Below are 10,103 nucleotides of genomic sequence, written 5' to 3' on the forward strand. Positions count from 1 at the left end.
AAATAATTTGCAGTTATGATAATAAGAAATTTTGTCCATTTTACAATTGTTTTTTTCTATTGATTTGTATATCTAAGTGGAGTACTCTAAATTAAACATTAATTGTGCTAAAACAAAAGGTAAATGAAGCGTACCTGAGCAATTAAAAATCAAATGGAACGGAGTGTTGCCACTAACCCGTTGCAAGCTATAGAATGGGAGGATCTCAACATCTCTAAAGCTAATTTGCTTAACTTTACAGCTTCGTAAAGTAAGGAGAAGCCATGATTACTATGCATATTGCAAAGCAACCCCATATCAATTTTTAATATTTCCAACGCATAAACATCATAGTGGAAAGGGGAATCTCTATCGGTATCCTTGAGTAAGCAGGGTCTTTTAGAACCAGAAAGATTAGATGGTACCTGAGCAATTAGAAAACTTTCGGTTCCTTTAAACAATAAGCCGCCATAAAGAAGCTACCACAAAAACTAATTAAACTCTTCGGAATAACAATGGATTAATTACTGAAATCTCTATTATATAAGCCAGCTCCTGAGGGCATTTTAGTAAATTAACTTTTCGTGTCCACTTGCAAAAATACAATAATACCCTCCCCGTTTAACCGTAATACTCCGTACTTCTTGCTATCTTGCTGAGCCTCTCCCCCCTCTCACTTTTCTCTCTCCTCATTTTTTCCCTATAACCCTAACCCTAGAAACGGCGGCGTCCTAATCGCCTCCATGATGCTCCATCCTCAATCGCTTCCCACCGTCGGCATTCCATCGCTTCCCATCGATATCTGCGGAAATGGTGCAACAACCGAGATCGTTTTTTCACTTTGAATAACTTTCTCTCTTCATACTTTTGATACTTCTTAATATTTGTCAAGAACACTACGGGAATTCTAGAACTTCATGGGTTTATCATTCATTAACATACCAACACAATTAACTACCAACAATGGCCCAAGGTATTTCTCTCGATTTCTTTTACTTTTTTTTTAATTTGTGATGTTTATTTGAAATTCATGTGACCAGGTTTTTAACCTAAATTTCTCTCTTACGTATTTGCTTAATTTTTGTGCAAATTAATGTGTGTTCGATCTCTTGAAGCTTAATTTCGTCTTTAATGGCAGTTTTCCGGCAATAATTTGACGGGAGATCGAGTATGATGCAGCAACCAAGGTCGCAGCCGTCGCAGCCTTAGCAGCAATTGTTCTGAGTTTTTATTTTTATTTTCATCTTTTTTTTCCCTAAATTACTTCTATACTTTTATTTGCTGTTTTCCTGATATTATTTGTTCACCTTTAGGAAAACGAATCGCCTGGAATCTCGCCAATCTAAGGTTATTTTGTTTGAGTTTTTATTAATTTTTTTTGGATATCGTAATTTGGAGATTAGACGCTGATTTTCATTCAAAAAAAGTGGTGAAATTTTTGTGGGATTGAAGAGAGAGATTGAGAGATTTTTTAATATAGAAATTACATTTCCAGGTTTCAGGTTTAATTTGATTGGGAAAGTTTGGAAATTTGTTATAATGTCTACGAAAAAGGTACGGCAAAGGATTTAGCGGAGAAAATGTTGCTGATGGATGAACAAGGTGGACATCATTGCTCCAAAAAGACCGATAGTTTGTGCAAAGATTGTTGTTGCCTGGTAGTTATTTTATCTCTCTTGATTATTACAGATTTTGAGGACTATTTTTTGTGATCTGGGTTTTCTACGGATATTAGAATTACAGAAGAAAAAAAGAGGCAAAGAAACAGTGTTGAAAAACCAAGACAGAGTTTTTACTCGATCAACAAGCTTACCCAAAGGAATATGAGATGCAAGGTGATTACTCGATCAACAGGTGTCAAATTCAAAAATTAACAGGTGATCATTTAATGCTTACTAATCTAATTTTGATTTGAAAAGATTAGGCGGTAGATATTAAAAAAAAAGATGAACCCTAAAGGAGGGTTTACTGAGGGGAGAGAAATAGTTGTCAAGATTGACACAAATATTGGCTAATTAGAAGAAAGAGATATAATTTTTGGGTGGGATCAGCTAAAGGATAATCAAACTGGGGAGATTTGTGATAATTATTGAAGAACACGATAACTCAACTCAACTCACTATTGTGAGTGAGAGACGTACTCGAAGAATGGAGGGGTTTTTTTACCTGCTTGCTTAGAGAGGATATTTATCGCGAACGTTGACCACAATTTTTCGGCGTTGACTTACTACCCATTTGTCGAACACATGAGACCTTAAGGAAGCCTTCTCCTTCCTCTGCTTCATCTGATTCCTTCTCTGTCAATCATGGCTTTGTACTACGAAAAGACATTCTTGGAAGCCTATTCAACCATTCGAGTTTCTCAACAGACCCGATTTCGCTTCGGCATTGCATCAAACTCCCACCATGCACTAATCAAATCCCCACATATTCCAGAACAAGAATACAAGCACAAGAAACAACATTTCACACAGACATTTCATCAAACATCTTATGTGCATACCCAATTCGCACAAAAATCAACCGAACTCAAACCCATAAACTCATCATCATCTCCTATCTCATGTTTAATCAGCAACACATACATCAAATCCAATCCCAACACAAAGAAAACCCCTGAAATCTCAATTTCTTTTCATCTTAAAACCCAGAACACTCGATATTTTTTAATTGAATTAAACAATAGATTATTTTTAGCATTTCGTTTTCAACAAGAACAGTATATGGTAACACTGGATGTTTCGTTTAGTTGTGATTAATTACATTAGAGAACAGAAGGATCGGACATGATCACTTGATTTTGAATGAAAGGGACAAGATCACTTGATTTTGAATGTAAGGGGGAGAAAGAAAAGGAATATAATTAAATGTTTTCATTGTTTTTTTTAAATGACGTATATTTATGGTGGTTAAAGGTGAGTTAAAAATGATTTAACTTGCCCGGAAAGTGGAGTTGAGGTTCTAAAGGTGCAAGAACGGTGAAAAACTCAAAAGGTGAGTCTTCAAATATTTGCTTAACTCAATCTATTTGGGGTTTTTCTAAAAATTCCAATGTTTTCCTTTAAACAAATTGATTATCGTGTTTAATTTTCAATTCGATTAATTGTTGATTACCTTTATAAAACTAACGTATGCTTTTGTTTGATCTGAACTTTTAAACGGGATGCTGGTCAGTGAGTAACTACCCCAAATTGCCGGCATGTCTTTTATTAGCCCTTATTATCATGTATTTTATGCTATTATAATTTTCATAATAAATTGGTTTGTTCATATGTATTGGGTTTATTTCATGAAATTCTCTAAACTATAATTATCGAATGTTAATTATATATTCCATTCAACTTTTATTAAGTTACTTTTTTATAACGTAACTTTTTTGGTCTATTTTTTTTTGATAGGGTGAGGATATTCAATGTAGTGTTTTCTCGCCTCATGTATAAATTTCTATAGAAACGTTTAAAGATAGGTTCATTAATATATTCCTTTATGTGCAAGTAATACTTGAAGACAAGAAAACTAAAATTGTCCCAAACTGGAAACAAATGATAATGACAGAAGAATCAAATGTTAGACGTGCAGAGGAAGCTTAGAAGTACAACCATAATTTATAGTTTTTGTATAATCTCGCACGCATAGTGTGCATATAAGACTAGTATTATATAAGTAAACGAAGCAAAAACAGTTCGAGAACTTTAAAAATTGTAGCTTGGATAGAGCGAGATTTATATAGAAATTAACCTTGGTCGTGCCACTATGGCAGTCGCTTATCCAAACCGCTCAATATTTATTCTTTTAAAATTTTAAGATGAGCCGGGCATCTTTTATCGATAACTATACTCGGTTCATGTTCATATAAAAGAGGCTAAGAAGCCTTAAAGTTCACTCACCTACAATTCTTTTGTCAAAAAAGTGTTCATACAACAAAAACTGTAATTACCCTCAACTCTTCACAAAAATGCAAGCATTATTGACCTATAGAATTTAAGAAAATCATACAAGCTAAGTAACATTTAGTTAAATTCATATGAATAAAACAAAGAAGGTTGTATACAAGATGTTTAATACTTCTCGTAAAAGTGATCATAGTTCACATGAAAATGAAACTTACCAAAACATGAATAAGGGCACTCAACGACTTGATTTCACTTAGAGAGGTAGCATGCCTGCACATGTAATTTAAAAGTCAATTGTAGTCAGTAGAGAAACCATTATTCTCTAGTATCGAGTTTCAGTTAGCAAACAACAATTCCTATGCACTCCAACCAAAAAGCAGATTACTATCAGAAACAAGATCGATCATATATTGACCTTACATAATACATATCCTGAATAAAATTTATTTAAAGAATGATTTAACCCTTCAGTGGGACAAGTGAACTAGAAAATTTGGAGGAAAAAATTTGTGTAAGGGGATACGACGATCGCTCATAGCTGATTGAGTGTAACAGGAAAGTAATGCTACAATTTACATATGGTAGCAAGCATTTATTTATATAAGTAGGAAATGAGCAACAGTGCACAGAAAGGAGACAGATCACAACTAAAAAGGTAAGAATCCGGGCATAACAGAAATCACTAGTGTCTCCTCAACTCTCGAACAGAACGTACCTGGTTAAGTCATATAAATTAGAGTTGTAAAGGCAATGCATTTCATGGACGTATTGGCCAACATATTCAGTTAATATAAAAAAGCCAATGATTACTTGGTTTGAAAAAATGTGGTAGTAGCTGTTAGTAATTCATATGAATGTATCATGAACTCATGATTAGTACTACAGTAGGAGTATAATAAATAATAGAAGCAAAGAAATCTTTATCTCCTAGTGTAGTAGTAAGCTAGTAATACTGGAATTAAAAATGATCAGGCCACAATAGCCCCCGAAACTCACCTCTACAAAGCTTAATATGTTGATTTCCTCGGGCAATTTAAGTTTCATCAGCATAAATTCTATCAAATAGCATTGAAAAGTCCAATATTTTCTGAATAACAAATACAAAGAGGTAATTTTAGAGCCATATAGCAATTCGTTCAAGCAGGAGGATTGGAACGTTTCGATTGCATCACAAATTCTAAAATTTTATGAAAACCTACCTCACAAAACACCCTTTTCGCTGTAGAATTGACAATAAGTAGGAAGTTTTAAAAGGAAATATTGAAATTATTAGAGTAAAACAAAAATTGTGCATCAAATCTATAAATTAACTTAACAATTGGAACCCTAGAAATTAAAATTCGTATACTTCGTACAAAAAAAATTACCTCATTTCTTTCAAATTATGACCTAGAAATCGCAATCTGGTAAGTGGTAACACCTCCCCAGAACTCGAATTCCAGAAGAAAGTGAAGCGAAAAAGAATTGAGATGGGGTCTTTCAAACATCCTGTAGAATTTTGAGTTTTGGGTGAAACACAGAAACTTGAACCGCTCTACTATTAACGACAACGTAGATCTGAAAATATCCGCTCGAATATTTCGGGTGAATTGATTAATATGACCCGTGTAGGGTTTTGTAAAACATTTCCCATTTAAACCATTTTAGCGACCTATATTTTGTTACGTCGTTATTGATTTGTCGTTAAAGCTATCATTTCTAGTATAAAACTGGTTGTCTCATCCGTCTAAACCAATACACCAAGGTCTATAATAGATTAGCTTAATTAGGCAGTCACGGTCTTCATCATATATGGGAGTCCGACGGAGAAACAATTTCAAGGATTATTAACTAGTAGAAACTGAAACTGAATAAAGCAGGGGAGAAAAAGGAACACAAGTACACAAACATTTCATCAAACACATTGCAATCAACACGTATAATCAGACAATAGTTACTTAGTCAAAACATGTCATATATCTATTAAATACATTCAGTACCGGTTAAACAGATCAACACGGAACACAAGAACTTACTTTGTTTCTCAAATACTCTGGATATGTTGATAAGTATTCAATCAGAGCGTGATCCTGTCACGTAAACATGAAATACTTTTAGAGCCCAAAGAAATTATTAACTAATGAATGGTAATTACCAATTATTAACTAATCATGCCCATGTTCGCAACTATAGAACATAAGAAGAAAGCTACAACAAGGGAAAAAATTGTTGAAAAGCATACTTGCAGCCGATTTTATGACAGACAAGATACTTAAACTTCAGAAGAAAAATCAGTGGTAATAGTACACCAATGATCAACAAGGCATACAGACAGCAGAAGGATCAGTCAGAAACTTCGATTACTAGTGATGTACATACAGTTTCAAACTCCCTTTCAGATTGAAATTTTTTAAATGCCTAATTTTATGTTGCTAACAAGCTGCCTCTTGTATGTTCTGTGTTGCAGAAGTAGCCTTGAACATTACTGATCCTTCTGATGGGTTTGAGTATGTACACTACATTGTTCAGCAACGTCCACATAGTATTTCTGCCTGGAATAGCTATTACCGATTAGTCTTAAGGAACATAATACCATCATATTTCTCTTAAAACGTGGTGTCCCTATCTATTTGGATTTCAAGCTGTAATCCTATTGATTTTATAAATAGGCTTGAACGACATGATTATACTATGAGGTCTATAGTTCATTTTAATGTCTTCGATGATTGTTGTTTAAATTGAGATTATTTAGGGTGTATTATTTAAGTTAAGCTAATATGATTCCTATAAGTCTCTTCCAATAAGTTTAATTTAACTAGTTCCAACATGTTCATATAAATCAAATTTAGTTGAATAGAACACACCCTTAGTGAAATTTTAAGTCTCTTCCTTGCAACCTTCCTCTCGTTTTTTTTATCTCTCATTCTGTTTTTTAGCACCTGCCCTATATCAATGGTTCTCAAATTCAACAATGTTATAAACTATGTTATGGCCTTTATCTCCCATTCTAATTTTTGGCACCTGTTGTTTATCTCTCATTCTGTTGCAAATACACACGATAGTGTCTTTATGGTCTGTCTTTTCTATCAGTTTCAAAACTTTCTAGTAGCAACATCAGACATCCCCTTGTACCCTGAATTCTCCTCAGATACTAACTATACCTAAAAGGGACAAAAGGCAATAAGAAGGAAGAAAAAGATAGTTGGCCAAGTATTCTAAATTTATTTTCCACTGATAAAATTATTTGTTAAGTTACATAATTGTCAATCTATCATAATCTGAACTCCTGTCTTTCACAGTTCAATTCAGGCAAGCTCAACCAAACATGGTGGACTGTTTATTATTATCATTTTTTATTATTTTTGCGAGTGATGGGAGAAGGTGAAGAGTCCAGGCAGCCCCAACTCCTAAGTTAATCGTATTGTTCTATCTGTATCTTGTTTTTTGTTGAATGTTGAAAATGGTTAACATTTGTGCATAATGGTTATCCTTCATTTCAGGTTCTGCCATTATTGTAGAACACCAATACCTTGACCAACTCTACCCATTTTCCTATAAAAAAAAACAACAATGTCCTCCTCCAAACTCTGGTATAAGTATGTTCTAACTCCAAAAAACACAACCATTTTCAATCCACCAAAATCTATTGTAAATACGTTCTAACTCTAGAAAATAGCAATTATCAGTCACCCTAACAAAATTCAATTGTGACATACAACTTCAAACTACCGAAACTCAGAAATCTTAGAATCAGCAAACAAGAAATTATCATCTATATCAGCACAGCAAGGAGAAACACATGAATCAAAACAGCCAAATTACCCCCAAAACACAAAATAACCCAAAATAGTAGCCGAGAATTATATACTAAATTACTACCTGTGCAACAATACCTCAGAAATTTAGCACAAAATTGAGTAGCATACCCCTTTGAAATTCCAGCACATGAAGTGAAATTGAGTCGTTTTTTGCCACTGACTCGTTAGGATGATGAAAGGGAGAAGATGAAGAAACGAAATATCAGATCAAAAAAATGAATAAGAGGAAATTAACAGCAGATAATTAGAAGAACGTAGACAAACCTGAATATCAATGGCAAAGACACAGTTGAGAGTTTCGGATTTGCATAGGAGAAGTTGTTCTTTTGGGAGTTTTCGCTCATTAGGGTTTGAGCGAGAGTGATATGCGCGATGGAACGGTTAAGGAAATTTGTAGTTTTAGCACTCAGTAGAATAGCTAAATATTTTTTTTAATTGGAAGTGCAAAATTCTAATTTTCAGGAAATATTAAACACGCGTCCAAATAAGTTAACATGTGCAAGGCACATGTATTTTCGACGCCAAACGACGCCACCAGAACTGTCGATTAATTCTTCGACGCCATAAGGCGTGTAAAAAGCATGGAAAATATTTTCAGCCATCCTCTTAGCGTCGAGGTCACAACGTCTACAAATAGGTTATTTTGTAGTAGTGTAGATTTGGGACAATCTCTAAAAAGATGAATGTGATCTTCCTTTTCATGAAGGCATCTAGAGCAAGTTGGACTTATGTCATGAACTATTTGATTCAAATTAGCAGCTACAGGAAGAATTTCATGACAACAATCCCATAAGAGCATTTTATATTTATATGGGCATTTCACTCTCCAAATAGATTCTAAGAAAAACCTGTAGAAAAGATAGGAGGGGACTCTTATATTTGCGAGTGATAAGATGATTTAATTTCAAAGTCACCCGTTTTTTAAAACTTCTATCTAATAAAGTCCTCTTCATCCATATTGTTAGAAAGAGGATAAGCCAAGATTAGGTTTTTAATGTAAGTAGGAATGAGATGTTGAATATCATCCAAGTACCATTTCCCATTTTTAATTATCCTATCCACGAACCAATGAGCTTTCAAATATGGAATTCTCATTTCCTCCAAAGTGTATAAAGGAGCATCCCCTATCCAATGATGATACCAAAGAGAGGTTTTTTTTCCCATTGCTTATTCCTATCATTAAACCTTTTTTAAGAATTGGAAGACCCTTAAGAATATCTCTCCATAGAGGAGATTGATTATAATTTGGAAAGCAATTAAAAAGATTAGATCTCCTTAAATACTTTTCTTTAAAAATTATAACCCATAATTTATCTGGTTTAGCAAGAATAGTCCAATCTAATTTTGCCAAAAAAGCAAAATTCCATTCCTTTAGCCTTCTAATTCCCAATCCTCCAGAAATAGTTGAGTTAGTGACTTTATTCCAAGAAATTCTAGAAATATATCGACTTCGATTAACTTTGTTCTATAGGAATTTTCTACAACATTTTTCTAGGGCATAAGTAATAGAAGTAGGAAGTAAATTAGTCTGCATCGCATAAAGAGGATGCGAGTTAAGGACTGATTTAATAAGAGTGCAACGGCCAGCCATATTTAGCAATTTAGCCTGCCATCCTCTTACTCTTTCCATTGACTTATCCAAAAGACCCACATAATTAGCAATTTTTAGTTTATGAGGTCTAATATCCACTCCCAAATATTTTCCAAAGGAGATAGAGGTTTTAAGACCATAATTCCCTGCTATATTATTTCTAATATTATGATTCAAGGACTACGGGAAAATTAAAGTAGATTTAGTCATACTTATCTTCAAGCCTGACATATCACCAAATTGTTTTAAAGTATTCATAATGATGGACATATTATCAACCGAAGCCACACTTAAAAGGAAAACGTCGTCAGCATAAAAGACGTGGGAGATATTGATATTTCTAGTTAAAGCAATAGGTTTCCATTGACCTCTTTGACAAAATCTTCAATCATATTAGACAATCTATCTAGACAAAGAACAAAAATATAAGAAGAAAGTGGGTCCCCCTGCCTAATTACTCTAGAAGGTAAGAAGGGGTCACAAACATCTCCATTCCAGAGTATAGAAATGGAAGAGGAGGTAATACAAGACATGATCAAATTTATTAACTGAATAGGGAAGTCAAAGAATAATAAGGTGTCCCTTATAAAATCTCATTCCAGACTATCGTAAGCTTTCGTAATATCCAATTTTAAGGCCATGATCTTAGTCCTCTTTTTTGCCTTGTGAAAATGATGTGCCATTTCTTTTACCAAAATTAGATTATCCTCTATTCCACGACCCTTAATAAAGCTAGATTGTAATGGGCTCACGATACGATTTAGAATAGGTTTAAACCTTGAAGAAATAATTTTCGTAATTAACTTATAAATAGTGTTGCATAACCCTATTGGTCTAAATTCA

General features: G+C 33.8%; 1 long non-coding RNA gene across 3 annotated transcripts; it reads right to left on the minus strand.

The window, feature by feature from the left end:
- Nucleotides 1-3,925: 3,925 nt before the first annotated feature.
- On the minus strand, nucleotides 3,926-8,098 carry LOC110778527 (uncharacterized). 3 transcript variants are annotated; one of them, XR_008921962.1, is made up of 6 exons: nucleotides 7,934-8,098; nucleotides 7,778-7,825; nucleotides 5,888-5,941; nucleotides 5,240-5,360; nucleotides 4,869-4,959; nucleotides 3,926-4,142 (listed from the first exon to the last, which is right to left on the minus strand). It is a non-coding gene; the product is annotated as an uncharacterized lncRNA (long non-coding RNA). The 3 variants fall into 3 exon arrangements; XR_002530868.2 differs by lacking the exon at nucleotides 4,869-4,959 and having other exon boundaries at nucleotides 7,934-8,096; XR_008921961.1 differs by lacking the exons at nucleotides 4,869-4,959; nucleotides 5,240-5,360 and having other exon boundaries at nucleotides 7,934-8,090.
- Between the last annotated feature and the right edge of the window lie 2,005 nt (nucleotides 8,099-10,103).

Source organism: Spinacia oleracea, chromosome 5 (genome assembly GCF_020520425.1).
Source record: "Spinacia oleracea cultivar Varoflay chromosome 5, BTI_SOV_V1, whole genome shotgun sequence".
Lineage (NCBI taxonomy): Eukaryota > Viridiplantae > Streptophyta > Magnoliopsida > Caryophyllales > Amaranthaceae > Spinacia > Spinacia oleracea.